The sequence below is a fragment of the Tursiops truncatus genome, chromosome 14 (genome assembly GCF_011762595.2).
Source record: "Tursiops truncatus isolate mTurTru1 chromosome 14, mTurTru1.mat.Y, whole genome shotgun sequence".
Taxonomy (NCBI): Eukaryota; Metazoa; Chordata; class Mammalia; order Artiodactyla; family Delphinidae; genus Tursiops; species Tursiops truncatus.
In genome coordinates this window covers 46,530,885-46,544,094 of record NC_047047.1, presented here as the reverse complement: position 1 = coordinate 46,544,094, position 13,210 = coordinate 46,530,885, and positions in this window count along the sequence as shown.

Below are 13,210 nucleotides of genomic sequence, written 5' to 3'. Positions count from 1 at the left end.
GATTTTTTGGACATATAACTTAAGTGTTCATCCTTCTTACTTTGTCCCTCCTTTCAAGCTCAGTCATCACCATCAGCCATAGAAATGTTGAAACTCTTAAAGGCATGTTCTAGGTCCTTTCTCTTGTTTACTTTCTACTTTCCCCCTAACTACTTTCATCTATGCCATGGCTAGATATTGAGGTAGTAAGTATATTACTAACACTCTAAAATAAGAATAGAGTCAGGGTGTTTAAAAAAACAACATTAAGAGACGAAACAATTAAAAACAGGGGCAATAATAAGTAGGATTCCAAGATGGGGAAACAATGAGCTGGAGAAAAAAGGAAGGCAAAGAAAATTGGCAATCACTTGTGTGATGTTTAGTCAGTATTATGCCTACAGTGATAGTGGTGGTAGTGAATTTCAACTTGTCTTAAAGGGATAGTCTAATCACTTGATAGTTGCCACCATTGAACTGGGGTGAGTTTTTGTTGGATGTTGCAGTTAAAATATAAAATATGTCCACCATTTAATAAAGTTATACTTAGTGACTTGTTATAGTTGTAACAACTGTAGCAATACAATACTGTTTTTACAGTTTGAGCTATAAACTTTTGTCCATTTTATAAACTGATTTTTATCTTCTTAGGCAACTAATTATCAGTCAGTACTCATACATTCAACTACTCTTTCAGTATTCTGGTTTGCTTCTTGCTTTGCAAGGAGATTAAAATCCATATCAATGGGAATGACTAAAGATTGGGAAGTAGATCCCTTGAGCTTTTTGTAATACATTCTATACACCAGAGACTGCCCTTTCCTTGGCAAATATTTCTGCAGATGGTTATTTATTAAAAAAGCAAATCTGATCATCTAAATCCTCTCCTTAATTTTTAATGGTGCCATATTTCCTATATATTAAAAGTAAAAGTATGTATTGCAATCTCATACTGTAGCTCCAGAGTCAGACCCTTCTGACAAAAATTCATATTTCCTCTTAGCCCAGCAAATGTGTATTTCAGATAGGCAGGTTTCCCTATCTGGGCATATGGAGTTGATTGTGAATTAAATATCTCCTTTGTACTCTCCATTACAATTTGTCTCTATATATGTCTTCTTTTGGGTTCTCCAAAGTAATGACTATTCAGACTTCCACCACCAAATACTAATTTTGCCTTATTTGAGGATAAACTCCATAGGGTATGAATCCTCTTTGTATCCTCAGAGCTGAGCTCAGTGCCCAGTGTACGTTAAATATATAGTGAATGATTAAATAATTGAAAGATAAATGAATGAGTAAATAAAAGAAATTTACTCCAGATCACTTGACTGGCTTACATAAAGTCATATGGCAAACAAACCTTAAACATAAGTCACTTGCACTTACAAATTCATTCTGCTTTATTAGTATTTTGTTACATTCACTGATTCATCATGTCTGTTAATGAAAAATCAATCATAAAGCATTGCCACTTTTAAAATTCCTAAAATGAATCTCTGTGATTCTGGAGGAGAAAGACAGATACCTTTGACAAGCTTCTCTGTCCACTAGTGGGATTCTTGCCGCTGCCTTTTAACATGGAATGGAAGTGGGAAGCTATATTGTTAGTGTAGAGCTTTCAAATATGGTAAATGTAGTATGTGTGCCAGTGTTAAGTGCCAGTTTTAATGTTTTCTTTGAACCAAAGTAACAATGAATTTGGGAGGAAAAATGTTGTCTCTGAAATGGGACATATCTTTAGATTTGAGGTAGCATAATTAAGATTTTTTTCACCATATTGTGTTACATAAGGAAATAGTTTATCTTATATGTAACCAAGGCATAGCATGGCTCATACATACACGATAATAAAAAGAAACATTTGTGTTAATTAAAAAAAGCTGAGTCAAATTAATCTATAATTTGTTTTAAAATATTACTTTTTAATCTACTCTATGTCAACTTTATTGTACTTGGTCATATGTAATGGATATTATACCTTTCTAAAAGTCAATTTTTATTGATACCTCACACAACAGTGTATGATAGCTTAGTTATATATTCAGCAAATATTTGTCAAGAGAGAAAGGCAGTAGGTATGCAAAGGTTAAATGGTAGACATATCCCTTTTTTCATGCAATTTACAAACTAGTAATTACTGACACAATGGAAAAATTGAGTTTGTATGTATTTTTTTTTCTTAGCTTAGTTTTCATACGTTAACTTAGTTATCATACATTTCATTTTAATAAGTAAATAAAGTACTGCTCTCATGACTAAATGAGGGAGTCATCTTAAAATTGTGATTTCCCAAATTCTTAAAATTTTGTTTCCCAAACATAGTAATTTCAATAAGGTTTATATAGTTTAATCAAGCAACACCTCATAACATATTTTAAAGCCTCTTTGTCAGCATGTTTATGTCACTATTTTGGCTGTTTGGCATCCAGAAAACATATACTATATGAAACAGAGGATAAAAGTGTGCCCTGAGAAAGCCAGAGAAAGTATTGATAGTTCAGTGCCACTGCTTCAAGATCTGCAATCTTTGTTAAACACAATTTTAGACAACTGAAATATCTTAGAATTTCAGAATAATCAGGCATTTTTCAAAAGCATTTAACTGTTATTTTAACCTGTAATTCAAAGGAGATCAGAGATAATATCTTGGCTAACTTCATCATTCTTGTAAGTCAGCCTCCTAATTAAAAGTTTTAGACTCAAAGGCCTCATGCTAACTTTGTTAATGTTGGTTATGAAACATTATTTCCTCTTTTGCTAAATAATCAGGGAAATTGACAGTTTCATTAGTCTCCACTCTGCGTCATCTGTATTGTTTTGAAAGCATATAAAATAGCTTTTTATAGAGCTTGAAAGTCAAGGAAACATAAGCTAATCTACACACACACACACACACACACACACACACACAAACACGGACGCAAAATAAAGTGTTGGAACAAGAAGTTCAACATGCTTAAAATGTCTCTTTAGATTATTATCAATACAAAACAGAAGTCTAGCACTTCATAAATACACTGCTTTTTAAGAATTATTTACATAAAATTTATTATTATATATACACACCCCCTTTATAAGTATACACACATACACAGTGTGTATGAAGAGATGAGTTGAGTTTATTGTATTTATTGCATATTACTAATGGTTTCAAATCTACAGTGACCCGCTTTTCATACTAAATCCAAAGATTATGAGATATACCTATATCAGATATCAGGTGCACAATTTGTAAGTAGGATCTGCATTGTTGTTCTATAGTCTTTTGAGCATTTTAACATTCATGCTTGCTTAGTCCCTTTCCTCTAAGTGAAATAAAGACCTTCAAAATTTTACCAGGAGGTACCAGCTTAATAATCAGATCCTCTATGAAACCATCCATGATTATTCCCAACAGAAATGGACCTCTCATGCACTCATTTGTAACTTTTTGTGTTGACAAATTCATTTTTTTCAATCAATTTATCTTAAAGCATTTATTTAGTCAGTCTTTTAGTCATCTTACTCAAAAATATTTATAGAAGCACATACACACGACAATAGGGCTACTAAAATGAATAAAACACAATCTCCACTCCCATGAAGCAGGCTGTTTTGAGGAGGAGACAGACATACAAACAAATATATTTAAGGTGTGATATGTTCCCTAACGTTGGTAGTTGAGAAAAGGCTTTAGTGAGGAATTAACTTGTGAACTAAGTTGTGAGGACAGTTGTGACTTCTCCAAGTGCATGAGTGGGGGTGCTCTCTCATAGAAATGAACCCTATGGTGTATTTCTGGAATAGTATGTTGCTAGTTTAGGCTGGAGTGTGATGGAGGAAGAGCTGATACTGGAGAGGTGTACAGGGGACAGATCAAAGAGTGCCTCGTGGACTTTACTGAGAATCTTAGTCTGTGCAAAACTAAATAAACACACATTTTCACCCCTTCTCCTCCATTTCTTATCTTGGCTAATGGAATATCCAACTATCTCTTCATTTGGAACAGAAAGCTGAGAAAGATCCAAGATCACTATCTTTCTCATATCATGACATTCAGGTGGGTCCTACCTCTTAAAAATCACCGCTCACTGACTCCAACTTTCCTCTCCTCAGCTAGACTCTCATCATCTCTTTCCTGGATTATTGTAATAGCCCCATGAGTGTTTTATCTGCCTAGAATTCCATTTCCCTATCCATTCAGTATGGTACTCCAAAAAAAATACTTACAAAAAATTAGGTTTAAATAATATCACTGGCCTGCTGAACTGAACTTACTACTTCGTTTGCATGTGAAATGCTTTTTTTTTTTTCTTTTCTAATGCATTGTCACTTCCTGGAGGACAAATGTGATTAGTCATCCTTGTGTTCCCAAGAGCTGCTATAATGTGACAATAATTAGTGGTAAAATTTAATACATATTTGTTAAGTGAATAAATAAGCATTTGCAAATTTTATCAAAGCCTCCACATAGTCTTTCTTAAACAACAACAAAAAAACCTTATAAAAGCTCAATTTCAATCTTTACTTTGCACTTCTACCTCAGCTCATATGTTAATTTCAATCTCTGGGTTCATCTTCACTTTTTTTTCACATATTTTCTGCTCCAAAGCAAACAAACAAACAAAAACCAATTAATCAAATTTCTTGTACCTTATTAGTCTACTATTTGGTTTGCATAAATATCAATGTTCTGAGTAATGTCCTGGATTGGCTGTGAAATCCTTTGTAATTGCATACACTATTCCATACTATGTATGAAGCATAGTTTTCCTGGCAACCAGCGACCATTAATCATTCGCTGATGCTGAGTAGAAATATAAAGCCAACATTTGATAACTTTTTCTCTCATTTACTATTTTTATAACCCTATCTTTTAATTTTTCATTAAAATTCTATAGAATAATTAACTTGACGTGTATATGCTATGTGACTGATATCAAGGCACTTCATGAAGTGCTGCTGACGGTACAAATTATTTTTTAGGTACAAGTTATACTAGAAGTTTAACCTCATTCAGGAAGAGAACCTATGCACAATCAAAAATTAAAAATTACATACATGATACCATGCAGGTATTATGTGAGAATTAATGACCAACATAAGGAATGATATATTTGCAATGAGATTACTTGGAGAGGAGATCCTGGTGGAATACCAAATCATCTATTTTGTATTTAAAAGAAGATTTAGCTTTGTCATTGCTGAAAATTTGTCAGATAAACATCTAAAAGAACATCATACCTACAAAACACACACACATTCACAGACATATTAAAGAAATCTCTGTAGCAGGAAAACAACTTGGACTTTAAGAGGGATGAAAGACTCCTAGTGAATGCCAAATCATTTATAGATGGTTCATCTTCCTTTCTGCTCTAGGACATATGAGCACTGTGGAGCATGAATGAGGCAAAAACAGTACTATGTGTTCACCATATCTCACTTCATATTCCTCTTTCCTGTGCTCATGGAAAACTGTACTTTTCATACCTTTTGGTTGTAAGCATGGCTATTTGAATAGTTCTGAATAAAGAAACGTGTTCAGGGTCACTTCCAGCCTCCTGCACACTTATCCAGTCAATCTTTTCCTCTATATTAGTTGCCTAGGCAACTAATATCATTTTGAAATTGTTGAGACTCGGAGACTCTATTTCAACTCATCTCGAATAACTGCTGGGAACACAACTCCCCTGAAGAGTTGCCTGCCAAGAATACATTTTATGAGAGCAAGAGAGTAACTTGTTTTTATTATGTAACACCATGAGATTTGAGGTGCTTTTTCTTTCTTTCTTTCTTTCTTTCTTTCTTTCTTCCTTCCTTCCTTCCTTCCCTCCCTCCTTCCTTCCCTTCTTTGTCTCTTTTTTCTTTTCTTCTTTCTATTGCAGGATAGAAAAAGGTTTGCTTCACCTAATAAAAAAGTAATATATTGGGTTGGCCAAAAAGTTTGTTTGGGTTTTTCCGTAACATCGTACTAAAAACCCGAACGAACTTTTTGGCCAGCCCAATACTACATTTCACTGTGACTTCCCTTTCTTATTCTGAATCTATTATATTGGTAGAATTTATCCCTTCTATGTGCTAGAAGTCTCGCCACCAAAAACGAGCCTTCTGCACCGTAGAAATAAAGCATATTGAAATTGTAAAATTTTGTCTGAATTAGACATTAGTTTTGACTTTGGTGTTAATACTCTCAGGTTGTTTGTTTTCTGTACACAATAGCACATACCTTACAGACACTTTTCTCCACACCTTATTTTTTACATTGAATATATGTGAGGAATCACTGTGTATATCTTTTTCCATCTTCCAGCTATTTAGCAACACTGGAAATAACTATGGGCTTATCTGCCAGGTTATTATATAGGTAAATTTAGGAAATTACGAAGCCAAGCCAACTGAATGTTTTTGTGTGTGTGCAGATTTATAGGCAAAAGCACACATCTGTCATACCATCATCATGCCATCAGGTTGATGACTGGCATTCTTGTTGTTGGGATAAATTAAGTGTTATAATTAATGGTATTTACTATGATTTTAGCTTGAAACTATTAAATCCTCAAATGAAAATAACAGCACACATTTAATGAGACACTTAGGGCATCCAACTTATTAGCAACCTCACAAAATCACCTTTATAATAAAAAACGAAATGATCATTCATGTTTTTCTACCTTCTTAACTTTTACAGTCTGTAATGATATAAAAGTATAAACTCATCCTATCCCATTACCACTTACCCTCCCCACAATCCCAGGCAAAGGAAATGTTATAATGTTTCTCCAAACTTGAAATAACATCAAAATTCAAATAATCAGAGAATTTTGTATGAAGATAAGTTAGAATATCTGCCAGGAAACCTAAAAAAACCTAATTTTTGGATTGTTTTCAGCCAAGGATGTTATGTGTGAGTTCATGTGCATATTTTTGTATGTATTTTAATGAATACATACTTTAAAATCAATAATTGATTTGTGCAAATTTAAGTGCTAGTATGCAAGCAAAAGTGATACCTGTCACAATTCTTCTTGGTCAGGATTAGAGGAAGAAGGGAAATAGTACTTCAGACACACACAAGATTTAATATGGTTTGCATCTGACAGGGGTCAGCCTGGGAAAGTAGGGAACTTTGATCAATAAGGACATGATTCAGATGAGTATCTTAACTATTTTGAATGAACATTTCCTGAATCTCTACAATGTAAAGGGCATTTCTACAAAATTCTGGTGTCACAGACACATAAAATTACTCTATGGTCCCTTTTCTTTTAAGTTAAATGACTGCTTTGTTTTGGAAAACATAATACATTTGCATTACAAAAGGAATTCATTATAAAAATTTAAGTAATACAGAAAAGCACAAATGCAAAGAGGAAAATATGAAGGAGACCTTCAAGATGGTGGAAGAGTAAGAGGTGGAGATCACCTTCCTCCCCACAAATACATCAGAAATACATCTACATGCGGAACAACTCCTACAGAACACCTACTAAATGCTGGCAGAAGACCTCAGACTTCCCAAAAGGCAAGAAACTCCCCACGTACCTGGGTAGGGCAAAAGAAAAAAGAAAAAACAGAGACAAAAGAATAGGGACGGTACCTGCACCAGTGGGAGGGAGCTGTGAAGGAGGAAAAGTTTCCACACACTAGGAAGCCCTTTCACTGGTGGAGACTGGGGTTGGCGGGGCGGGGGGAAGCCTTGGAGCCACGAAGAAGAGCGCAGCAACAGGGGTGCAGAGGGCAAAGCAGAGAGATTAACACACAGAGGATTGGTGCCGACCAGCACTCACCAGCCTGAGAGGCTTGTCTGCTCACCTGCCGGGGAGGGTGGGGGCTGGGAGCTGAGGCTTGGGCTTCAGAGGTCAGATCCCAGGGAGAGGACTGGGGTTGGCTGCGTGAACACAGCCTGAAGGGGACTAGTGAGCCACAGCTAGCTGGGAGGGAGTCCGTGAAAAAGTCTGGAACTGCCGAAGAGGCAAGAGACCATTGTTTCTTGGTGTGCGAGGAGAGGAGATTCAGAGTACTGCCTAAACAAGCTCCAGAGACGGGCGCGAGCTGCGGCTATCAGCGCGGACACCAGAGACGTGCATGAAACGCTAAGGATACTTCTGCAGCCACCAAGAAGACTGTGCAAGCACAGGTCACTACCCATACCTCCCCTCCTGGGAGCCTGTGCAGCCCACCACTGCCAGGGTCCTGTGATCCAGGGACAACTTCCTCGGGAGAATACACGGCACACCTCAGCTGCTGCAATGTAATGCCAGCCTCTGCCGCCACAGGCTTGCCCCGCATTCCGTACCCCTCCATCTCCGAGCCTGAGTGAGCCGGAGTCCCCTAATCAGCTGCTCCTTTAACCCCGTCCTGTCTGAGCGAAGAACAGACGTCCCCAGGCAACCTACAGGCAGAGAAGGGGCCAAATCCAAAGCTGAAACCCAGGAGCTGTGCAAACAAAGAAGAGAAAGGGAAATCTCTCCCAGCAGCCTCAGGAGCAGCAGATTAAATCTCCAAAATCAACTTGATGTACCCTGCATCTATGGAATACCTGAATAGATAATGAATCATCCCAAAATTGAGGTGGTGGACTTTGGGAGCAACGATATATATATTTTTTTCCTTTTTCTCTTTTTGTGAGTGTGTATGTGCTTTTTTGAGTGATTTTGTCTGTATAGCTTCTCTTTTACCATTTGTCCTAGGGTTCTGTCTGTCCGTTTCTTTTATTTATTTATTTTTTTTAAGTATAGTTTTTAGAGCTTGTTATCATTGGTGGATTTGTTTTTTGGCTTGGTTGCTCTCTTCTTTCTTTCTTTTCTTATTACTTTTTTTTTACTTTTAATTCTTACTTTTTTTTTTAATAACTTTATTTTATTTATTTATTTCCTTTCTTTCATTCTTTTTTTCCTCCCTTTTCTTCTGAGCCATGTGGCTGATACGGTGTTGGTGCTCTGGCTGGGTGTCAGGCCTGAGCCTCTGATGTGGGAGAGCTAAGTTCAGGACATTGGTACACCACAGACGTCCCAGCTCCACATAAATCAAACGGCAAAAGCTCTCCCAGAGATCTCCGTCTCAACGGCAAGACCCAGCTCCACTCAATGACCAGCAAGCTATGTGCTGGACATCGTATGCCAAACAACTAGCAAGACAGGAACACAACCCCACCCATTAGCAGAGAGGCTGACTAAAATCATAATAAGGTCACAGACACATCAAACACACCACCAGACACAGACCTGCCCAGCAGAAAGACAAGATCCAGCCACATCCACGAGAACACAGGCACTAGTCCCCTCCACCAGGAAGCCTACACAACCCACCAACCTTAGCCACTGGCGGCAGACACCAAAAATAACAGGAACTACGAACTGCAGTCTGTGAAAAGGATACCCCAAACACAGTCAGTTAAGCAAAATGAGAAGACAGAGAAACACACAGCAGCTGAAGGAGCAAGGTAAACACCCACCAGACGAAATAAATGAAGAGGAAATAGGAAGTCTACCCAAAAAAGAATTCAGAGTAATGATAGTAAAGATGATCCAAAATTGTGGAAATAGAATGGAGAAAATATAAGAAATGTTTAACAAGGACCTAGAAGAACTAAAGAGCAAACAAACAATGATAAAGAAGATAATAAATGAAATAAAAAATTCTCTAGAAGGAATCAATAGCGGAATAACTGAGGCAGAATGGATAAGTGACCTGGAAGATAAAATAGCAGAAATAACTACTGCAGAGCAGAATAAAGAAAAAAGAATGAAACGCATTGAGGAGTGTCTCAGAGACCTCTGGAACAACATTAAATGCACCAACATTCAAATTATAGGGGTTGCAGAAGAAGAAGAGAAAAAGAAAGGGACTGAGAAAACATTTGAAGAGATTATAGTTGAAAACTTCCCTAACATGGGAAAGGAAACAGTTAATCAAGTCCAGGAAGCACAGAGAGTCCCATACAGGATAAGTCCAAGGAGAAACACGCCAAGACACATATTAATCAAACTATCAAAAATTAAATACAAAGAAAAAATATTAAAAGCAGCAAGGGAAAAGCAACAAATAACATACAAGGGAATCCCCATAAGGTTAACAGTTGATCTTTCAGCAGGAACTCTGCAAGCCAGAAGGGAGTGATAGGACAAAGTTACAGTGATGAAAGGGAAAAACCTTCAATTAAGATTACTCTACCCAGCAAGGATCTCATTCACATTTGATGGAGAAATTAAAACCTTTACAGACAAGCAAAAGCTAAAAGAATTCAGAACCATCAAACCAGCTTTACAACAAATGCTAAAGGAACTTCTCTAGGCAGGAAACACGAGAGAAGGAAAGACCTACAATAACAAACCCAAAACAATTAATAAAATGGTAATAGAAACATACATATCAATAACTGCCGAAAATGTAAATGTATTAAATGCTCCAACCAAAAGACAGACTGGCTGAATGGATACAAAAACAAGACCTGTATATATGCTGTCTACAAGAGACCCACTTCAGACTTAGGGACACATACAAACTAAAAGTGAGGGGATGGAAAAAGACATTCCATGCAAGTGGAAATCAAAAGAAAGGTGGAGTAGCAATTCTCATATCAGACAAAATAGACTTTAAAATAAAGAGTATTACAAGAGACAAAGAAGGACACTACATAATGAAAAAGGGATCAATGAAAGAAGATATAACAATTGTAAACATCTATGCACCCAAGATAAGAGCACCTCAATATACAAGGCAAATGCTCACAGACATAAAGGGGGAAATCAACAGTAACACAATCATAGTACGGGACTTTAACACCTCACTTTCACCAATGGACAGATCATCCAAAATGAAAGTAAATAAGGAAACACAATCATTAAACAATACATTAACAAGATGGACTTAATTGATATTTATAGGAATTTCCATCCAAAATCCACAGAATACACTTCTTCTCACGTGCTCATGGAACATTCTCCAGGATAGATCATACCTTGGGTCACAAATCAAGCCTTGGTAAATTTAAGAAAATTGAAATCGCATCAAGCATCTTTTCCGACCACAATGCTATGAGACTAGATATCAATTACAGGAAAAAATCAGTAAAAAATACAAATACATGGAGGCTAAACAATACACTACTTAATAACCAAGAGATCACTGAAGAAATCAAAGAGGAAATCAAAACATATCTACAAACTAATGACAGTGAAAACATGATGACCCAAAACCTATGGGATGCAGCAAAAGCACTCTAAGAGAGAAGTTTATAGCAATACAAACCTAATTCAAGAAACAAGAGGAATCTCAAATAAGCAACCTAACCTTACACCTAAAGCAATTAGAGAAAGAAGAACAAAAAACCCCAAATTTAGTGGAAGGAAAGATATCATAAAGATCAGATCAGAAATAAATGTAAAAGAAATGAAGAAAAGCATAGTAAAGATCAATAAAACTAAAAGCTGGTTCTTTGAGAAGATAAACAAAATTGATAAACCATTAGCCAGACTCATCAAGAAAAACAGGGAGAAGACTGAAATCAATAGAATTAGAAATGAAAAGGAAGTAACAACTGACACTGCAGAAATACAAAGGATCATGAGAGATTACTATAAGCAACTATATGCCAATAAAATGGACAACCTGGAAGAAGTGGACAAATTGTTAGAAAAGTACAACCTTCCGAGACTGAACCAGGAAGAAATAGAAAACATAAACAGACCAATCACAAGCACTGAAATAGAGACTGTGATTAAAACTCTTCCAACAAACAAAAGCCCAGGACCACATGGCTTCACAAGTGAATTCCAGCAAACATTTAGAGAACAGCTAACACCTATCCTTCTCAAATTCTTCCAAAATTTAGCAGATGGAGGAACAGTCCCAAACTCATTCTATGAGGCCACCGTCGCCCTGACACCAAAACCAGACAAAGATGTCACAAAGAAAGAAAAATACAGGCCAATATCACTGATGAACATAGATGCAAAAATCCTCAACAAAATACTAGCCAACAGAATCCAACAGCACATTAAAAGGATCATAAACCATGATCAAGTAGGGTTTATCCCAGGAATTCAAGGATTCTTAAATATATACAAATCAATCAATGTGATAAACCACAGTAACAAACTGAAGGAGAAAAACCATGTGATCATCTCAATAGATGCAGAAAAAGCTTTTGACAAAATTCAACATCCATTAATGATAAAAAACTTCCAGAAAGTAGGCACAGAGGGAACTTACCTCAACATAATAAAGGCCATATATGACAAACCCACAGCCAACATTGTTCTCAATGGTGAAAAACTGAATCCATTACCACTAAGATTACAAACAAGATAAGGTTGCCGACTCTCACCACTATTATTCAATATAGTTTTGGAAGTTTTAGCCACAGCAGTCAGAGAAGAAAAAGAAGTAAAAGGAATCCAAATCAGAAAAGAAGTAAAACTATCACTGTATGCTGGTGACATGATACTATACATAGAGTCCTAAAGATTCTACCAGAAAACTACTAGAGCTAATAAATTAATTTGGTAAAGTAGCAGGATACAAATTAATGCACAGAAATCTCTTGCATTCCTATACACTAATGATGAAAGAGAAATTAAGGAAACACCCCTATTTACCATTAGATCAAAAATAGTAAAATACCTAGCAATAAAACTACCTAAGGAGACAAAAGACTTTAATGCAGAAAACTATAAGACACTGATGAAAGAAATTAAAGATGATACCAACAGATGGAGAGCTAAACCATGTTCTTGGATAGGAAGAATCAACATTGTGAAAATGACTATATTACCCAAAGCAATCTACAGATTCAATGCAATCCCTATGAAACTACCAATGGCATTTTTCACAAAACTAGAACAAAAAATTTCACAATTTGTATGGAAACACAAAAGACTCTGAATAGCCAGTAATCTTGAGAAAGAAAAACGAAGCTGGAGGAATCAGGCTCCCTGGCATCAGACTATACTACAAAGCTACAGTAATCAAGAAAGTATGGTACTGGCACAAAAACAGAAATACAGATCAATGGAACAGGATAGAAAGCCCTGAGATAAACCCACGCACCTATGGTCAACTAATCAATGAGAAAGGTGGCAAGAATATACAATGGAGAAAAGACCTCTTCAATAAGTGGTGCTGGGAAAACTGGACAGCTACATGTAAAAGAAGGAAATTAGAACCCTCCTAAAACCATACACAAAAATAAACTCAAAATGGATTAAAGATCTAAATGTAAAGCCAGACACTATCAAACTCTTAG